Raw genomic sequence first — 21,373 nt, forward strand, 5'->3', positions numbered from 1 at the left:
TTATAATTGAGAGGATAAAATGCCACTTCCTTGCTTCCCATACCCCTCTCCAAATGAAATGTGAGTCACTTCATGAATTTTATCTATGGCAAAGCCTAATGGAATAATTCCAGCCTGTCCTGGACAACCTTGCTGCCCAATTCCCTCACATACACACTCACACACGTTATTTCTGCTAGCTTGGGTTTCATATCCGCCTCTGCCCAATCGTTTGTGGCAGGCTCTAGTGGTAAAGCAAATGCTCTGCTGCTGTTTTTCCCCTTAGAATTACAGATCGCTGAAGAAGTAGCTTAAAACATTTCCACTTGAGAAAAATGTGATGAAATTGCTAAAGGTTCAGCAGTCTTGAAACACTAGCAGGCTATTGACACCAGGATTATTCCCAGACATGATCTTTCCTTTGGAACCTGCAGTTGAAGTTTGCAGTATTTGTACGTTTCATGCCTCCTCTGTGTAGCCTGTCTCTCTGGCTGATTTTCTTCCTTTCTTTATCTGAAGCTGGCATTTTTTCCACTCTCAATAATTAAGCTGTCTAGTTGTTAGAGACGTGTCTATTTTATCACATGTATGTCTCGTACACAGTTGAAAAAGGAGATCTCCAAGGGAGAAGAAGGCTGGCGTCTCTGCTGTTGAAACGGTTTCAATCTGGCCTGAATACTTTGCCTGCAGTGCTGCAACCCACAAGGGGGTCTTAACCTCTGAAACCTGCTGACTCAAGAGTAATTGGCCAGCATGATGCCACTGTGACCATCAAGTGGAACAAATAAAATTACCCACCATTTCAGTGCCGTGATTGTCTTCTACCACTGCATGATTCCATGAATACCCTGGAGGACTGACCTGCTTATAATAAACAAATTGTTTTCTGGGCTCCTTTTCCATTGCCTGTAGGGGAGTTACAAGAAGACAGAACCAAGCTGTGTTAACTATATTTAGTGATTTTTATTTTTTTTTTAAATTGCATCAGATGGTTCAGATGACTAGATACAGTATGATCTTTTAAAATTATATCCTCAAGAAGCAAACAATTAGAGAGAACAGCATCTCCACAAGGAAACTCAAGTTTACACAGCAATAGAAAGTTATAAATTCAAAGAATTCAAGAGGATTACACATATCCAAGCTGGACGACTTAATTCATTTTCCTGGGCAAGACAGCTTAAAAGCAGGGATTCTCTTACTCTATACACAATTTTGTAATTTGTTTGCATAAAAGCAAGCTGTTTACACTTCAGGACATTGCTATATAAAGGTCGTTGCCAAAACTTGCTGTCTCCTATAACAGTATAAAACCAGAATTTCTCCCATGATGGCTGTGGGTTTATTCAGATACACACCAGTGTAACTGAGAACTAAAGTTGGCTTTCAATCCCTGTCTAAAAGAAGCTCAGTAATGAATAGAGGGGGAGAACTGGGGTGAGGGTGGGGTAGAGGGGAATGAGTCAGTTCTTGTTCTCATGCTTTTCCTCCTTTGTGACTAGATAACAGCACCCCCAATATTGGGATTCTTGCAGAGGAGATAATATGACCTAGTAAACACATCAGCTGCACTAAGAGCGTGAAACTTTAATTTAGTGTTTTCAGTAACAGCTGATAATGGCCCTGGTGTGGCCACAATTGACTGCAAACATGCAGATTTAGTCCCAGTCCCATAAAGTTTTGTACTAACACTGTATGAAATTGCAGTTGTTTCAAGTTTCCCATCTTCATTTGAAAAAGAGCAAAACTTGGAGAGTATGTGAACTGTTGTTTTGGGAAAGCAAATAGAGGATCCCAATGAGTTTTGCAGAATCAAATCATGTTAAAGAATAAATAGACCAGATTAAGATGTATAGCAAGTTACCTTGCCTTGAATAACAGCAACAATTTTAGATAACTGTCAGCATATATCTGAAAACATACTGCTGTTTGTTGCCAGATATTTCATTTAGAACCCATTCACTTAAATCATGTCCATAAATGTAGGCAGACCATTAAACACAATGTTAAAAGAAGGCTTGAAAAGACAAGGAAAATGTATACTTTTATTTTTCCCTTGCATTCTTTCAGTTGTTATGTATGATTACCTATATCACTGCTAGATCCACTTCACTTGGCTTGTTAAGATATTTTGAGTGATATTTTACATATATTTTCAGCTTTCTTTCTAAGATTTGAAACCAACACATTAACAATGCTTAAAGAATGAGCAAGAGTGCTTATCTGGTTCTTCCAATCCAAAGTAAGGTCTCAGCCTGAACAGACCATGTCATCCGGAACAGTTCTTGTAAATTAGAAGGAGTCTGACCCGTTTCAAATTTAGCATGCATCCATTTAGCGTTTGTTTTATTTCCAGCAGATATGGGGTACAGCAAACCTACAATGATTGTACCATACACAAATCTTTGCCTTGTCTACATATAAGTTTCTTTCTTCCTTCCCTCCCCTTTCACCGCTCAAGCCTTTGTATGTTAAGCAAGAGAGAGAATAAGAAAAGAGAGACTCATATTTGAGACCATAAATCTTTCAGGATGAAAAGGACAGTCAACAAAACTACAGTTAAGCAGTATAACAGACAGATAAATCATGGGATACAAGAATTCCCTTTTATAGATAAACCCACAGAAAACAGGTCTCCATGACTGTGAGGCCTGTGAATTTTACTGGAACACTCATCAGAGTTTGAGTGATAGAGCACCTTATGGAAAAGATTTGAGACCTCAGGGCTAGTATCCACCTCAGTACGACAAGGAAAATTGTCCAGTGCCCAGGCATCTCTAACTGATCATACTATGTTGCAACCTATCAGGCTAAGCTCCCATGTGTGAGAAATTTTCCAAATATTTTCATAGCCAGCAGGCAGATCATGCACTAACCTTTGCCATAACATACACCCAATATGTGGATTGTATGCTACATACATGGTTCTTTTGCAAGTCACAGAGCTTCTCTCCCTCTCTGCTCCAGAGGGTCTGAAGGGCTGTGACCTGTCCCAGAAGCCACAAAACCCTCTGACAATATAGAACATGTATATGCATACATATATACCAATGTGTATACACCTCCTCCCCACTCAGCCCTGGAAGCAGATCATGAAACTGGAGAAGAAGATCTATTTTATTTGCTCAGAGGCCATCATGGGGCAGAAATGGTATTATCTGAGTATCCTTAAACAGGGGGCTTTTTCCCTTTCTTCTCTGGAAGTTGGTTGTATACTTTGAGTCTCTCAATGAACTTTGCTGACCATTTGAAAAGTCTTAAGTAAGCTACTGAGGAAGGAGACATTTGAGCAGCAACAGATCAAGGACACCAGCTCCTGCACACTTTTCCTCAGGGAACCAGGATCTCCAAGGCCAGCCAGCACCTGGAACCTTCAGAGCAGGCTGCTGGGAGAAGTCATACTGAACAGAGGCAGTTTTGCTGAAATCTGGGAGAGAAGACATTTGCACAGTTGGTTATAATGCTTTTGGAAATATGGAAGATTGTACGCCTTACTAGGAAGAGAGAGAAAACAGATCACAAACATGAAGAGTAATCGCTGGCAGATAACTCTGCTTCTCTGTGAAACATAATCCCCAAATACTCTGGCAAGAAGATAGATCATTATACCATAATGATGAGCATTAGTCTCAGGTCTCAGTTTTTCAAAGAAACCACGTTTAAAAATAGACTTCCTAAACCTTAGGGCCTGGAAGCTTGTGCAGACATTAAGATTTGTCTGCAGCTCCTTGCTTTACTCCTACATTTTCCCGTCTGCAAACAACTGCTGTGAAAGTCTGCATAACATAGACCTGGACTTTATAGTTCTCAGTGAGGCAACATGTCACCTATATTTATACTACTGTGATCTTATTAAAGAAGGAAATCCTGTCAGTAGTAATCTCAAATTCCTTCAGTTAACATAAATTAAAGCTCTTCACTTCTTTCTTGCAAAAGGATTTTTTTGTTTTACCTTAATGTGCATATATGTGCCTATTAGTACATACTTTTTTTAAGTTTCTGTTGTGTTTTTCAGTGAAATCCTAATGGCAACTGACCACAGAAATTCTCTAAATGTTGGTTAGTAGCTACAGAGACATAAACTCACAAAAGCCTTGACTAACTCTTGCTGATAAACATATCCTTGATGTAATTATTGGCTTAAGTCAGAGGAAGTGTAGTTTTCTGGCTGTAGCAAGCAAATGGAATCTGGAAGCTGTGTGGGTCTATTTGTGGCCCTGTTACAGGGGGTCTTTGTGAACTTGGCTAATGTAATTGTAAACTTTCTGAGCCTATGTATCCCTCTCAGTGAGATGATGATACTATTTCTACTCACTCTAGCTTTTCTAAGAAACTTTTTTCTGAGCCCCCAGTCATGAAGATGGGCACTGCAGTTCCAGGTAGAGATCATGTTAGGAGACCATGATGTTTCTCCATGTTAGACAGCCATGATCAATGATATGATCAATGATATTATACAGTGCAAATCTAACAAAACATTTTCAGTTTTTCATACTTTGCTGTATCTCATACTGAACTCATTTTGGCTTTAAGGTCAATGGTGTTTATTATATTTTTGTAAGACAGTCAAAGCAGTAGTAATAATGAATACATGGATTGTGCTCTAACAGACTAACAGACTATTAGAGATTCTCAGAGATTTATTTTATTTTTTTTCAAATACAGTTAAGTTTCCTTTATTAAAAATGGAAAAGGTTTATATTTTCTTTGGAGATACTGTGAAGCAGGCTCTAAGATAAAGAAGTCAAATGACAAGGATTTCTTGTACAGATTTCATGGTCATAAAACATAAAGTGGTTACAGAAGCTGCAGCTGAACAAAAGGCCTTTTTATATTTTTATCCTTTCTGAATAGTTCTTATAACTCTATAGCAAACTTAAGACCAACAGAAAAGGACTGGAAGTCATGATGATTAATGTGACAAGGGAATGAGGAGGTCAAACAAAGGCATTGCTATTGTCCATAGTCCTCGTCACAGCAGGTGATTTGTAAGGTTAAATCCATTACAGAGAAAAGCAAAACACAAAAATTGAAAATGCCATGCCAGTACAACTTGTGGGAAGAGGGCAGTGGTTTTTGATGCCAGATCAGCACATGGGTTTGATGGTGTGTGAGGAGCAGAAGCCACACAAGCACCTGGAAGCTGTTATTACTGCACCCATTCACCTGTTTCTAGCCATGGCCAGTCTTCAAAGGAATGCAAACAAATAAACAACCTAGAGGCCAAGGTATACATCAAGGCAGTCAAGGAAGTGGGAATTCCTTCCTGGCCAGTATAAATATAGTATAAAACAAATGATCAACAAACAGAAATCACACAACCCCTTGGAAATACCAATAAATCACCTACTTCCAAGCTTTCACTTTTCAGTCCTGAACTGTCTCTTCTCTAAACATGAAAAACTCTACTCTTAGCAATGTTTTAGTCTTTTCTACTCACCACCTGTCTGGAAGGCCATTCCAGGACATTGTTCCCAAAACACTCAGAATCCTCTGAAATCCAATCTCCAAGCTATGGCTGCAACAGTGGGCAGCTATGCAGCTCCTGTCTGGAATAAAAATAGTAGATAATTCATACTATTTGTCCAGCATGTTGAAACTAGAAGATAAAGGTAGGTCAAGAGCTCACCACCCTCCTTGTGGCCTTTGTCTCCTTTGCAGCATTCATACCTAGAACCACTCAGCACATGGGAGAAATGCTGCCAGGTAAATACAAAAACCTTGATTGAAGTGGTTGTGGCCTTTTGCACCTGCATAAATTTCAACTCCTATCTTGAATTGGTTCAGAAAATAGCCCAGACAGTACTCATTTCAGCCTCAGTGCACTCCTGAGAGTTGTGTGAGTGAGACTGCTTTACATCTTCCACTCTAAGCAGTTGTGAAGCCACCCCAGGTGATATGCACAAGTGTTCTGTCATTGTTATGAGGGTCAGTGTTAAGTCCATCTCATATCCATGCAATTTTTCTCACAGGACCTGCATTTCTTATGTGTTTGTTTGTTTTATTTTGTTGGGTGGGTGTTTTTTTTTGCTTGATTTGTTTTGTTTTGTTTTTCCCACCCCGTAATTTATCTTTGAGTTGTAAATGCTTTAGTGTGGAAGTAGTGATACTGTAGCAGAACTTCTGTTATCACAAGGTTTTGTTGATAGCAGCAGTTCTTGACTAATAACACTTAAGTGAAACACTGATATACAGCCGCTGTGATTACAAACCTGGGATAATAGACGTGCTATCATTTAAAAAAAAAATACCATTGCAGAAAAAAGGATAGACTAGAGAAACTGTTAAACAAAAATTTTCATCTCACTTTAATCACAAGGAGATTCTTGAAGTATTTCTGAATGACTAAACAACCACAAAATATTTAACGAAAAGAATTATATTGGACAGACAATGCAGAGTATGAAAATAATGTTGTGCCTTTACATTGAAGAAAACAAGTATAAAACCAAGTACTTCATCCTCTGTATGCATTTTTTAACAAAACCAGGACAAAACACATTCTGACTGGAGGCTATATTTTGGGTTGCTGGGTCTAGCAGATGCAACATGATATATCAGAGAGCATTCCCTAGATACCATAAACAAAGTTTAATTATGAATTATGTATGCTTCTGGTCAGCCAATGAATGACAGTGCCTGACCTGCTGAGGATCTGGGATCTGCTACTTAATAGTACCCAGTAATGGAGTGAAAATCTTTTGGGGCATATAAAAAGGTGGGCCCAAGCCATGAAGGTATTAAAATACCATTTTAGACATTAGATAAATACATATTATGAGAACAAAGAGAGGGAGGTGGTGAGAGGTGATCAGTTATTCATCTCTATTATTAGCATTCCACCAGCTACTAGGAAGAAAATTAATTCTGTTCTAACTGAAACCAAGACACATATCTTGTGAATTCAGCTATGGAGTTTTACATCTTGCATCTATGGAAATTGTTATATTCATAATATATATATACATGCTAAGAACTGTTAATTCATTGTTATGAATGTATATCAATCGTATTTGCAATCAGCAGTATTATGAGCTTCACAAAATGCACTGATAGGCTTTTGGCTTACATATGAGACCAAACAAACATGAAGATTTTAGAGGCTCTCTCTGCTTATTTTAAATGCTATAAAACATACTTTACAGAATAGAAAGTGGCTTCAGTAACTGAAATAAAAGGCCTCTCTAGATTTTGATCCGTTCATTCTGGTGCACTTGTTTCAATAGATATAGCCCTTCCCCTGCGAGAAACACAGTCCAATTTCTTTCACATTCTCTAGACAATAAACTAATAAACCAAAATAAAGCCCGAAACTGCAATGTGATGAGAGCCTTCTGGGAGTGTAAGTGGCCTCCACCTCCTTTGTCTTACAGGACTGGGTACTTCACATAGCAGCAAGACAGATGGAAACAATGTCACTGGAGGCAATTCACACCTTTCATCAGAGAGGGGGGAAAAGAGAACATCTACACTATTTTCACAAGGATGATCTGAAAAGTGCTTTCCCATGAGTAGGAAGGATCCTCAGAGCCTTACTTTGAAACACTCATGTTGCTTACTGTGAAGTATATCTTGAAATTCGACGGCAAAAAATAGAGTTATTCTTACTCAGTCATTTATGGCTGAAATTTTCACTGTAGTTGCTTGACTGTGGTGGAAACCCCAGGACAGATGTGCATTTGAGATTAACCTATTCTGTTTTGTTGCCTTAGAGGACACTGCTAAAATATTACCTTGCTACAATAAAAAACATAGATATGGGAAAGTCATCTAGTCCCCCTCACTAACAGTGCAGACTTACCCTCTGCAGAGTGCTCCCTAGTGCTTTGTCCAGTCTATTTTTAAATGGCCTAAGTGATGAGAATTTCTGCAGAGGAGAGTTCACAGGCAGCCCTCTCTCTCAAACAAAGCTCTGAATAGATAAAGAATAATAACAATAATTTTATCAAGCTTTCTCTCTTTCACCCACCAAAGTGCTTAGGGTGCTAAGTAGTCATCATAAAACAAGTTCTCATTCCAACCAAGACCAGCAATGTTAAAAAGAGATCAGTAAAGAAAAAATAACAATAAAAAAAAAAAAAAAGACGGGAGTACAAGGGCCCTAACAGATGTGCAGCTCAGGAGCAAAAGGGTCTTACAGTAAGGATTGTTGAAGCAAACCTTCTCAGCAGAATTCATAACTGTTCGAGCTCTAGGGCCAAATACAGGGAAGTTTTCATAGTGCTTAACTGTCAGTGCCTAGCAGGATATTCAACAATCTTCAAGCATTCTTAGTATTTCACATATCCAGACCTACAATGATGGAAACTGAAGACCATATTTCTGAGCAAAGCTCTTGAGGTAACAGAAAAAAAAATAGAGAGATATCATTTTGATTTGTTCATTTGCATCAAACCCAACAGGTGAGTGCTACAATTTTAAGCACATTGTAAATCTTCTTTCTGTATCTGCTAAATTCTTTCTGACCGGTAGTTGCAGCAATTTGTCAGGTAATACCAAAAGTGAAGAATAGAATAAAAAGCTTTACTATCTTTAAACTCAAACAAATGCCTTTAGGAAAAAACAAGAACCAAAACCTAAGTCGAGTGCCTGTCTTTTCCATCCACGTTTGTCAATGCTAAAGCCCTACTGGTTGCTACTTGTACCAGAAGACTATTGCAACTTCTGTAGGGGGAAGGAAAAAAAGAAAAGAAAAGAAAAAAGAAAAAAAAAAAAGTGTTATATTTCTTTTTGACAGAACCATTAAGGAACTCTGTAATGTTTCAATCTGTGGTCAGTGTTCTGTTTTGCTTGGCTCGCTAAACCCTCAGCCTCAGCTGGCATTTCCTAAATTAACAGCACATTCACTCCCCACATTAAGACAGTCAGACAAATGGTTCAGCCTAAACTAAGCAGTTTGACACTCATGTGCTTCAGCAAAGCTGAACAGCATCTCATGACGCTTACATGATTGGATGATATCATAATCATATGATAAAAAGCCATTAGGCCAGGACCAAAACCTAAAACATAGGTCATTATGTTAGATGTAAAAAAGTGTACCCATTTAATAGAATTAAAGAAACAAAAAAGAGTTCTGACACCAGGGAACATCTGGCTAATATTTACATCTCCTGTTTAATTTGGATGCTTCAGTTTAGTTTTCAAGATGGCAGTGTATAGAAACAAATTAAGCCAATCACTCTATCTGCAGTTTAAAAAACCAAGATTTGTTTATAGTTTCTCATATTAATACCTCATCCACTTGGCCAAAATGCCTCGTGAAAAATATACCTCAAACACACAATTCCTCTTTAGTAACAAAGCTGTAATTCAGCATAATTCTTTGTTGATGGGATGAAAAAGGGAGTCATGTAAACTTGGAGTATTGAGATGAAGAGATAAAGTTGGGCCATAGGAAGCGAAACAGTCTTCAGTGCTGTAGGGTTAAACCAAAGCCCATTAAGAAAGTCAACAGAATTAGCATTTTGGGCCCCATCCTACTTTCCTTTAAATCAATGGGACTTTGTCACTGACACCAGCCAAAGCACAATCACAGGCATGTTCAGTGTTAAACTAACATGAGCTGAATGCAAGCTTGCTGGATGAGCCCTGTGATTGTGAACTTGCAAGTTTAACTCTGTGATGAATTTGATACAGTGCTCATTTCCAAGAGCACTGAAACACATGAAGCAATTCAGCGATGCATATATAGAACTTCATAAAATATTATCTCTAAAAGAAAAACTGGCCAAGTGACAATATTCTTATGTCATAGGTAATTAGGTAAGCTCCAGAACATTTAGGTTAATAAAATGAGATACTGATTTCAAAATGCTAGAGAGAATATAAAGCCTGAAGTCATAACTTTTAGTTACAAACCCAGAGGGACAGACAGGGAAATCTCTTCATCAGGCTTCCCTGTTTCTGAACATACAAAGGATCTACCAGGCCAAAATCTATTCCGTATTACTGAGTATAATTGGCAGATATATATAACAGTATTAGCATCAGTGAATCACAGTATCCAAACTCCAGGTCTAGCTAAACAGTCCCAGTGTTTGGTCTGTTTCTAGTCTGCTATTTCTAGAGGCAGAAGAAAAACTCATATAGGCTCATTGAATCTTTCCCATGTCTACCTAGACTGTCATGACTAAAACACAATGCAGACAAAAAATAACAGTAAACCTGTGAGCTTTATGTTAGCAAGCAATGCATCATTGGCTGCAAGGATCTTAGGAGTGGAAGCAAACTAGCAGTTATTCTGAGTGCTAGACATGTGCTTCAGCAGAAAACAGCAATGTAAGTCTTGTCTCAGGTTTGTATTGCCCAGCAAGCTGGGTTCTTGGGTGAGAAAGCCTGAAGGGAGCCCTGTGCATTTACAACCTCCACAAGTGGCTGCATTTCCAGTCCACAAAACAAGAAGTTTCTGGGCAGGTCGGGGGGGGGGGGGGGATAAGCATTGGAAATTATGTCCCTTCTGTACCAACTCTTCCAATAACTGAAATGCTACTGCCAGCTTTCCAGAGGCTATGGCAAAGCCAGGGCAGCAGTGACAGAAGCAAAGTGAAGAGAAGCAATGATAGCAGCAAGCGACTGCTGCACAGGCAGTGGGAGACCAGAGCATGTCTTTTGGAGGAATTAAGGGGGTGGTTCCCCCAGGGACCAATTCCAAAAGGCAATAGGTCTGGGGAAGCACCACGTTTGGTTCCTTCCACCTTCGCCATGCCTCTAATGCAATCCCAGCAGACACCACACCCTGAAGTTCTTCCCATGCCATCCTGGCACACTGCTGAGTATGCAGCGCATCTGTTCCTTCCATGCTATAAAAGCACTGCTTGTTTTGCCTGTCACACAGCCCTCAACTGTTTCAGATGCTTTGAACTGAGTGACATGGTAATTCTCTTTTAGGGATACCCCACAGCCCAGAGGAAACATGTATCTGTTTTCATCGTCATGGGGGTGCAAACTCCAGCTAAACCGGTCATGAGGCATGCCTGGGCCTGGCCTCAGGCTCCCAGGCCAGCTGGCTTGAAGACTCCCACCAGAAGATGGGGGCTGGCTCAGCTGGCCTACTGGGAATGGTTTTGGGGCCATGCTGACCTCTGGACCATCTCTGGCACCACTTGGAGCCAAGAACCAGCCTCACAGTATGACAGCCTAGCCACTCCACTTGTCTTTATTCCAACCATTTAATTTACAAGGAGAGCTATGGCCTGCCAGTGACAGGCTCTGCTACTCTGGGGACAGCTGAACCTGAGCAGGCCAGGAGCGAGAGGGTGGCCCATGGCCCTCTTCTATTTAGAGGGATATATATAGCTACTGGGGCTATATGCCATGGTGGACATGAGCATGTGTTGTCCTCAGCCCTGCTCTGCTAGGGAGACAGAAGAAGGAGAGTCCTGTGACAAGGGACCTGTTCTTCATTCATCAGAAATGGCAGGTCTTCAAATTTATTTAAAAAGGGGGTCACCCACATGCCTGCCATTTTTTATACATTGATTTGTACTTTCTGCAGAGCCAGATAAAAATTGTGTCACCTTCTGAGGAACTTTCCTTCCAACCACTGCCATCAGAAATAATCCTTTCATGAGGTAAAACCAAGTTATCCATCACCTGGAGCAGCACTGCCTTGTTTTGCTGTTTGAAAACCTCCATGTTTTCAAATATCTTTTGCAGGCAGGAGTGGCAAAAAGTGTACTCTTCTGTACAAAACTTTCAGGTTCTTTCTCTCTCTCTCTCTTTTTTGTTTTGTTTTGTTTGCTTGCTTGTTTTTTTAATTTCTCTGTCTTAGGGTATGGCAGAAATGGAAATAGGAAGTTCAAGACTATCCCTTCCAAATTGCTCAATTTCTTCTTCCAAAAATGCTCAGGGAAAAATGGATGGGAAGTTGTAGGCAGGGTACAGAGTGTTGCAGAAGTGATGTAGTCATTTAAAAGGACAACTTGGAAAAACAGTATGTTTCTTCTTTTGACATCCTCCCAGGAATGTCTGCATCAGCCAACTTGCTTCAAGTGACAAAAGTCATTACAGATAAACACAGTGGATTGTTTATTTTGGAAATGGACTGGGGCATAACTCCTCTGAGGTAAAGCACAGGGCGGTTCTCTCTTTACCTGCTGCTGGATCCAGCAGAGGGGCAAGGTGCTGCATGCTTTATGTTAAAATGACTAACAAGACCTTTGTCTAGGCTTGAACTCTCATACCTGTTTGCAGTTCCTGACATACCTCGGATCCCCCCACTGCCTGCTGAGCCTGCGCTGGAGCACTCAGATGGCAAGCCTTTGGAAACAGGATGCCACGGGGATCCACGGGGAAGACAAAGCCCCTCAGAAAGGCGAGCAGCCTCGGGCCACTCTAATTACAAGTCCCTGCACTGCTTGAAGGTACTCAGCTGACATGCCTGAACTGTGCAAAGACCTTCAAGTGAACTATTATACAAAGCTCAATGTATCACATGGTTGTGAAGCAGCTGCTAAGTCTCACTGTAAATGAGGCACAGAGATGATAAGTCACATACTCTCATATACAATGTGTTTAAGGAAACCCCCACCCTACAGATTTTACTGCCTTAGGGTAGGATGAAACTTGGGAGGTGAAGGGGAGGGAGGGGGATGTGGGAAAGAGTTTTATGTGAAGACGTTCTAGTCTACATTAAGGATGTGTTTACTTCTAGTAGCTTTGGCAAGTTAATCATAACATGCATTTAAGTTCTTTCAATAACATCCCCCAAAGTGGATTTTTTTAAATGTCACTTCCCTGTTTAAACCAGCACAGAACTGTACATCAAGATAAGTCTTCCACATGAGACACAGAAAACAGTAGTTACTAACATTTGCTTTCTCCTCTGCACACTTTGCTTGAATACTTAGGAGCCTGAAATGTATGTTCTCAGTTCAGATAGGATGAGTGTAAATGACATGCATTTGATTGCAGAGATATGACAAACAGAAAGACCAACATGATTAAGAAAAAAATCTGGCAAAACAGAAGACAACAGATGACATAGTCCACAGTAATTAATATGCTGTTTGTTATCATCTTAGAAAAAATGATTGAATTTTATGGGTAAAGCTTAATGGCTGCAGAGTAGTGCCTTAAACACACCCATGGAGGGGTTTCCTATAACCCAGTGACAAGCTGTGACTATGGTCATTTCTGAAATCCCAGACGCACAGAAATGCAGAGTTGGGTGGGACCTGCAGAAGTCGTCCAGCACTGCGCTGAGATAGGCTGAGCTGTAGGAATCAATTTGATGCCGAAATGGGAGTTCAGACCCATGAGAGCTATTATTTCAGACTCTCTGCACTGTCAGTAGGTGGCTCATCTTTTCAAGATTTCTCCTCCATTTATGACAACAAAAAGTAAATATATGCTTGCCAAAGAAAAAAAAAAAAAAAAAAAAGTTCTTTATATCATGAAAATATTGCAAAATAGTAATGCAAAAACAAGTTTAATTCTCTTTCAAAAGGGTCTGGAAAAAAATCTTGGAACTTATTTACCTGACACGTGTACGTTTTTAGACAAGTATCCACAATCATATCCTCACCCTTCCACACTTTCTTCAATTAATTTTCAAGCAGCCCTTCTGAAACAAAGTATGTGAAGTATGTGCATATAAAGGATATTTAATGATCTATAAGTGATAGCACATTATTTGCCAAATATATATGCTTCCTTAGGCTCTGTTAAGAAAACACTTTGAAGCAAAAAAAATAGAAACTCAAAGAAGGAAAGTATAGCAAGAAGCAGGTGATCATAGGTAGGCCCTCCTAGGAGGAGACTTCCAGAACAAGAGAAGTCCCTGACAGTGCTTGCATATCTCACTTTTCTCTATGGATTTGCTGGAGAAGAAAGATCCATAAGATTAAGTGTAAATCCAGGGGCATGAAGACAATGGCAGGAGATTCACATTTTAGCTGTCACGAAGGGAAAATACTTCATCATTAAAACTGAAGCCAGAGTTCTGTCTTCTTTACAAAGGGTTTCAAACCATACTTAGCTTCCAAGGGACTATTTGAATAGTTAACCATTTGCTTAGGTGATTTGATCCTGCTCTCATTCAAGGCAGATGTGTCTCTCTTCAACTTCAAAGAGAGCATGATGACACCTTTGCAAACTGTGTTTCAATCTGGATAGCAGAGGTTTGCACTTAAAACATTTTCTAATAGAGATACTGCAGAAAGCAGAAGTAGGTCCAAACTATGTTAAATTCACTTTAAAAAAAAAAAAAAATGAGAGAGAAAAACAAGAGAGGAAGGAAGAACATCCCAAAGTAAAGTTGGACGAACAGGTTTAAAACTAGCACAGATGGGCCAAAGTGCTTTTTACCCCTTATCACAGACATTTATATTATATGTCAAAATAATGCAGAATGCAGCGATAGTCAATGTTAGAACGCTCTGTCTGGGTCATGCAGATTCATCATCAGCTGAAACAAAGTGTATTTTCTCTTGGAGTGGGTCACTGTTCTCCTCAATCATCTCACGCTTTTGTTGTGTTTATTTTCAGCACCAGTTTAATCTTAAAGATGCCATTTAACAAAGAATTTGTCCAGATAGTAGCAACATATGGAAGCAGCTGTTTGCAGTTCTTGTTCATAAAATGAGTTACATCTTCCTTTAAACAAGACAGCTTTTCATTTTGCTGCTAAACCTGCAGATGAATCAGTACAAAATGATAATAAACATGTCTAAAGAGAGGTCTCCAGCTCAAAGCAAGAGTTACTGTCCATGAACTCTGCCACCTTTTGCTTCTTATTTTCTAGCACAGGACATTTGTTTCAGAGAATAGCTATAACATGCAAAACATGAACTACTTTTTGGCACTCTGTTCTTAATTATTGTCATTATTGCCATTAAAAGAAATCTCATGGCTGAAAATATCTTCAAAAATGGAAGCATCTGATATGTCACACATTGCATTACAGCAAAAATAAAAGAGATAACACTTTGTACAGCATGTCCAAAGCACAGGCTATATCTACACTGCCAAATAAAACAGAGCCAGGGAGTGGACTTGATTATGGGACTATGAACATTCATTTTGCTTAGTTATTAGTACCTTTTCTGGCACAGTTTTGGCATGTGGTAACTAACAATTTTCAATACTAATGCCCAGGCCTGACTGATGGGAGAGCACATGGGGCAGGGAGCTCACCCAGCAGTCTAGGTGAGTGAGACCACAACAGATTAGAGTTTGTATTGTCCTGTAATACTATCCCATACACTTTATGCATTCACAGATCTCTAATAAACCTTTGCACCAAGGCATGCCACACAACCCCACAGTTTTCATGTTATGAAAATCTGATTCTGACAAGCAGAAATATTGCCTTCATGCTACTGAACATACCTGAAAAGAATGCAAAGTAATAATTACATCACAGATCCACTGGGAAACCACTTGCTTAGAGGAAATGTAGCACCACAATGCTGTGCAACAGGTACAAGAGAGCAGTACTCATACATGGTGTTTTTTTTTTATCAGCTTGAGTGTAATTATGCTGTCTCAGATACCTGAAGACATTGTGGCTATTTCTTGGAGACGAGGAGATTATAACATGAGAGACAGCATTGTAAAAGGAAAATATAATGAATAACTCACACCTAGACCTTCACCATGTCATCTAATGAGGTCTAGCAGATCTAGCTATGGGATATGTTGCTGTCTCTTTACAGGAAGAAGCGTTTTGCAGTCCATGTGGAGGTAAGGAATAACCAGCTGAACTGGGAGGGAGCACAAAGTACCTGCTAGGGAATTGATCAATGAAAAATAAAGACATGAAGAGAAGAGGGGCTGCAAGATAGGAACTGGTGTTGAAAAGAAATGAAATAATTGAACTGATGAGGGGTTTCAGTCAGGGTCAGAGAGGTGAGAGCTGAAAGTTCACCAGGATACCTATTCAGTTCACCAGTGTGGTATGTCAGCATCATGATGTTGTGTGTTGATTTACATCTTACTGAAAAGCCAGCTTTTCTGGTAATGCAATGAGTACCAGCTTTACAATACTCTAATATATTAGGTAAATGTAGACAGTTTCTGTGAAGCTTCAAGTCTAAAACGAGCAAAGTTTAAGGCTGTGGCTCCAGATTAAGCATAAAATATTGCTGTGCTCTTTAGCTATGGATAGACTGTAACTATGCCCGCTGACATGTAAATGGCTGATTTTTCATAGGTGGGCTAAAGTAGACATAGAGGAGAGAGAGTTTATTGAGATATTTTCCTAAACCCTTTACACAAGATTTAACTTGGCTCACTTCAATAGTTTCATCAGTTTAATGCAAGAACCTAGGACCCAGAAACATTCCTTAAAGTGCCTATCACTTCCTTCCCTGTTTTTGACCAACATTTCCAGTTGAAAATACAAGACCTGTGCCTGGCTCAGCTTCTTAAACTGTTCATACTGATTTTTAAGGCAACTTTAATTAAATAGATGAGGGTTATATGATCTGATAATTTGTAGGAAGAGGGGGCTGGATTCTGTGACCTAGGAGGTCTCTTTCAGTCACAAGTATAGGTATCACCTTGCAACAATTTTAGCATCTCCTTTCCACTAGCTTACCTGAGTTAAAATTAACACCAATGTTATAAAACACAAATAACTGCACTGAATGGTGTAAAAATAGCAGTAGACAAGAATTAAGCACCTTGTTTTATACTACCTGAACCTATGGCAAGAATTTAGCTATAAGCTTTTGAAAGCTTAACCCTGGCAGATTTTCCTCTGTTGGTTTCAGTTGCTATCTTCTGTCACCTGCCCTGCCATTTCTCTGATGCAAATTATGGATTTCAAAGCAAAACCAGCAGAAATGAATATATATATCTGCCAATGGGTCTCTGCAATCTACAGTCCATGGGTCTAAATTAACTCACCTTTCTCTAGTATTTTCCTCGCTAAGGAGCTGCAAAGATCAGAAGATGATAATGTCTTTTTCATATTCAGTACTGTATAGGGACAATTCCATAGTTACAGGTATATCAGAAACAGAACAGTAAGTTCATGCTCTCTGGGAAATAAAGACATGCACTAGGCCACTGATGTCCTTTGTTCTTTAAAAGATTAACTTAAGATTTCAAATGTCTCAGTAAAACAAAAACTTTATAAAAACTTTTGATAACAATAGTAGTAATGCCTATTACACACAATTATGTGTTGTTGTTCTTTTCAGCTAAGTACCTGCAATACTTTTAGATCACTGTATTCCCCTTTTCAAAAAACAAGATGAGAAGACAAATTTAGAAATGAAAATAAACGAGTCTAGTATAAATTAGGAAATTCATTAATTCTGGCATTCCTGAAGCTCAGGACTAGGTAGCTTGTTTGCAGAGCAAATTAGAGACAACCCTAATGCACATATTTCATAGAAACCAGAAATATAGAACAAGAAAAGAACCCCAGTAATTTCCCAGTAATTTACATAGTTCACCCATGTGCTTTGAAAATACCTCTATTTTCTCTGGCCCATATTTATTTTATTCCTTAATTATTTAAAAATGCCTGAAAACTGTGTAAGTGCTTAGTTATCCTCAGAGTAGTAAGAGGATTTTATTTTTTATGATTTTTTTTTTAATATCTAACCTAAACCTTCTTTACCTCAAATTAAAGCAATCACTTTTTCTGTGTTTTGTCAGTGGACTTGGAGTATAATTGATCACTGTCCTCTTTACAACAACCTTCTACATACTTGAAGACTGTTATCATGTCCCTCTCAGGCTCTTCTGTTGTAGACTAAACAAACCCAATTCCTTCAATCTTTCCTCATAGGTCATGTTTTCTAAACCGCTTATCATTCCTGTTGCTTTCTTCTGGACATTCGCCAATTTGTCTACATCTTTCTAAAAAAGTGGTGCCCAAAATTGGGTCGAGTTACCCAGTTGAGAGCTCAAAGTGCCAAGTAGGATGGAATTCCTATTTCCGTCTGACACAAGACATTTTCTTGTATTTCACCACAGAATAATGTTGCTGTTCCAAAAAAGACATTATGTTCTTGAGTCATACTTGGTCTGTGCTCCACTATCACCCTTGACTACTTCTCTTCAGCACTGTTGTCTGGCCATTTACTCTGTGCTCTGTATCTAAGTATGTGATTGTCTCTCCCTGGAAACAACATTTCACACTAATCTTTATTGAATCTCATTTCAGTGGCTTCAGATCATTCTTCCAATTTTTCACAATCATTTTAAAATTGAGTTATGCTTTAGAAACTGTTTACAATCTCTCTCACTCTCAGAAAACATCAGATTTTGTAACGAGAGTTTGCACAGTCTGACACTGACCAAAACAGACTTACCAACAACGCACTTTAATGGTGAATCACTCACACCTGTTCTCAACCATGGATTTTCAGCCACTTCATAGTACTTCCATTTAGGTCATTTTTCTTTAATTTGCTTATGTCCATGTTTTATGACAATGGGTTAAAACACAGGATTGGTATATATCATATTTGCCACATCCTTTTTTTACAAGGTCAGTTACCTTGTCAAAGAAAGTAATTAGAATGACTTGGCATTCTTTTTCCTGAAAAATCTGTATTGGCTTTTTCTTATCATCCTTAAGTACTTATAAACTGTCTTCTTAGTAAATTGTTTCAGTATCTTTCCCAGTATTGCCATTAGGCCAGCTGGACTTAATTTTTCAAGTCTTCTTTCTCTCTGTGCTTCAAGACAGACATTATATTTTTCCTCCTCTGGTCTTCTGGGACATCACTTACTTTCCAGTGTCCCTGACTGATACTCAGTAATGTTACAGTGGCTGCTTTGCTAGTTCAGTTACCTCTTCCTTAAAGGTAAGGAAAGAGGAAACAGATACTACATGAAAGCATTTTAGATTATGCTTTCAACAAGTGAGTTCTATGTACACCAGTTGTAATCATTTTAGGAATTATACTAACTATAATAAGGAAGAAAATGACCTGTGGAGATGAGAAAACCCAGATCTTCTCTCAGGACTGTGAACAATGCTATAGGCAACAATTTTCACAAGGAAACTATGATTTAGTGATCTAAATCACTCCTACAATTTTATACTCACTTTCTTATCACTAGCAGTTGGACAGGTCTAAATGTCTCATGGTTCCACAGAAGATGCCTTAATTAGTAGAATATCCTGCTTGACTATATCCATATTTCAGTTATTGAAATAATACAGCTGCTTCAGTTTCTACAATAAAACTTTGTAAGAGGGGACAGAGAAATTTTCCTGAACACATCAGTGTCCTCTAGCAAAATCTGGTCTGATTTAATTAATCACATTTATTAATCTTTACTATTTACACTCTGTCAGTGCCAGAAGCCTTTGGTAGGGACCTCAGGCTTATTGTTTTATGTACTTCAAGTTCCTGTTGAATAAGTTTTTTCTTTGCCCTGAAGTATCAGTGTAGCCTCTGAGTGAACCTTGCCTTGTTTTAATTTTGCCATTTTCTCCCTCAGTTACACTGGTAAAATGTCAAATACTGTTTTTTCTGGCAAACACAACCCCTTTGAAAAGGAAGGGAAGAGGAAAGTTTCTGCCAGTCTCTTTAACTCTGAAAGAAGATAATTAGAAGGTGAATAAGACAATTAAAATATTGCTTCATGTACCCATTTATTTTCCACATGCAAACATTTAAATTCAATCAAGTAGAGGTACCTCAGCTCTGAAAATGACCCCTTTAGTCCACATCATTCAATTGGTCAAGGACATATGAGACCCAAAAATATGAGTTTTATATCAGTGATGCTGTATACTGCGTCTCAAACAGTATGGTCATTCTGTTGTCAATTGCACTGCAGAGAGAGAGCTCCCTTGTTGGATGCTTTAGTGAGAAAAAGTTAAAACAAAGAAATGTAGGCAAAATCTTACCAGCATGAACAGTTAAAGGAGAAGGATCTTTTCAGGAGAAAATGATGTCTTTGCATAACCGCCTCTTCAAGAGCCTTGCTTTGAGAAATGAGTTCTTCTTTAATATAGTTCAAAATTGATCTCCACAATATAAAAGCTACAGTTAAAGACTGGATCACTTACAGTGAAGCAAAACACTAACAAAGCTTTATGTTGCCCCTGGTTCAGCAGTTTTAGTACCTAAATACTGAAAAGCATAAGCTTTAGAGTACCACTGCTCAGTTTTGTGAGAAATTACATGCCTGTGCAGAAACTAGGATTTTATGCCTAAACACTGACATAATATGCGATGTAAACATACTTAATCTGCAACAGGTGGAGGTTTTATCTGTTGAGGTGGGACATCACTGCTGACTTTCCCTCTGAAATACCAGCTAGAAGCATGCAGGGAAATACAGTCTGAATTTGCTTCAACAGAGTAGGAAGATTCTCTCATATGACTGCAGGCACAGGTTTGGTACCCCTCGCTTATGTTTCCATTGTTAAAAGCTATAGAGCTCAGCAGTGAAGGTTTCAAAACTTTTGAACCTAAGATCAAAAGGTCCCTTTAAAAACAGTCCAGCTACTATTGCATTATTTAAATTATAAAGTCTCCATGACAGCTGTCCACTGTCAGTTTTTTGTTTACATATAAGCCTGAAAGCCTATAGGATTTGTATGTTAAGTATGTCAAATTACTAAATTTAGAATAGACTTCCAAAGTTTCCATCCACCAGAAGTCTCTACAGCCTGAAGGTTTCACCTAAACTCAACTCCTGTTAAGCCATGTAAATCCAGATGCCAAATATCATACTATAATGTCAGTAAGGCAAATTCATCCTATGTTTTTGCTATAAATTGAAAGGGAGAAGGAATCCTAATCTACCATACTACATTATCAAATCAGCATTTGATTTAGAAATATTTAAAAGCTCATTTCCCTAATGATCTTACAAGCTCTGCATTGTATACCAGAGCATGAATTATGGTGCAATAATTCACGCTCAGAAACCCGCTCTTCCTTGATCTTTGGCATGGTGCCTCACAGCTTACTACCTTTGAAGCACTGAATAGTAATTTGCATGCTGTTGTGTCTTGCTATTTATTGTTAGTGTTCTTTACTACAATTGGAATTGTAAGTGTTCCAAACTGATGAATTTCGATAACATGAATTGGCATATTTTCTGTAAAGCCCCAATCACCTTGGAAACTGCTAATTCATACTGAATAGCTCCCTTATACACACACCTCAGGGTGTAGACTCAGGCTAGAATTTGAAAGTAACAAATTGTGAATTAGTCACTATGAGTAAGGACATCATAATCTAGCCCTTCAAGTAGGCTTTAAAAGATCTTTTGGGACTTATGAAGGGAAAAAAAAAAAAAAAAAGAATTAAAAGAATGAAGGGTGAACTTTAGGAGACTAGCTAGGAGAAGAATCTAGGTAGAATTTACTGTTATCTAGGAAGAGAAAAAAAAAAAAAAAAAGAAGAAGAAGAGAAAAGATCAGTGCATCTTGGCAGAGGCAGCACTTTTCAACACATAGCATTAA

General features: G+C 38.7%; 1 long non-coding RNA gene across 1 annotated transcript in view; it reads right to left on the minus strand.

Annotated features, from left to right (window-relative positions):
* Positions 1–922: 922 nt before the first annotated feature.
* Positions 923–21,373, minus strand: part of LOC137851018 (uncharacterized) — a 62,501-nt gene continuing 42,050 nt past the window's right edge. The window contains exons 2-3 of the long non-coding RNA XR_011092957.1: positions 5,420–5,528; positions 923–3,406 (exon numbers count right to left, since the gene is read on the minus strand). This is a non-coding gene — a long non-coding RNA (uncharacterized lncRNA). The remainder of the gene's footprint in view (positions 3,407–5,419; positions 5,529–21,373) is intronic.

This window comes from Anas acuta, chromosome 2, assembly GCF_963932015.1.
Source record: "Anas acuta chromosome 2, bAnaAcu1.1, whole genome shotgun sequence".
Lineage (NCBI taxonomy): Eukaryota > Metazoa > Chordata > Aves > Anseriformes > Anatidae > Anas > Anas acuta.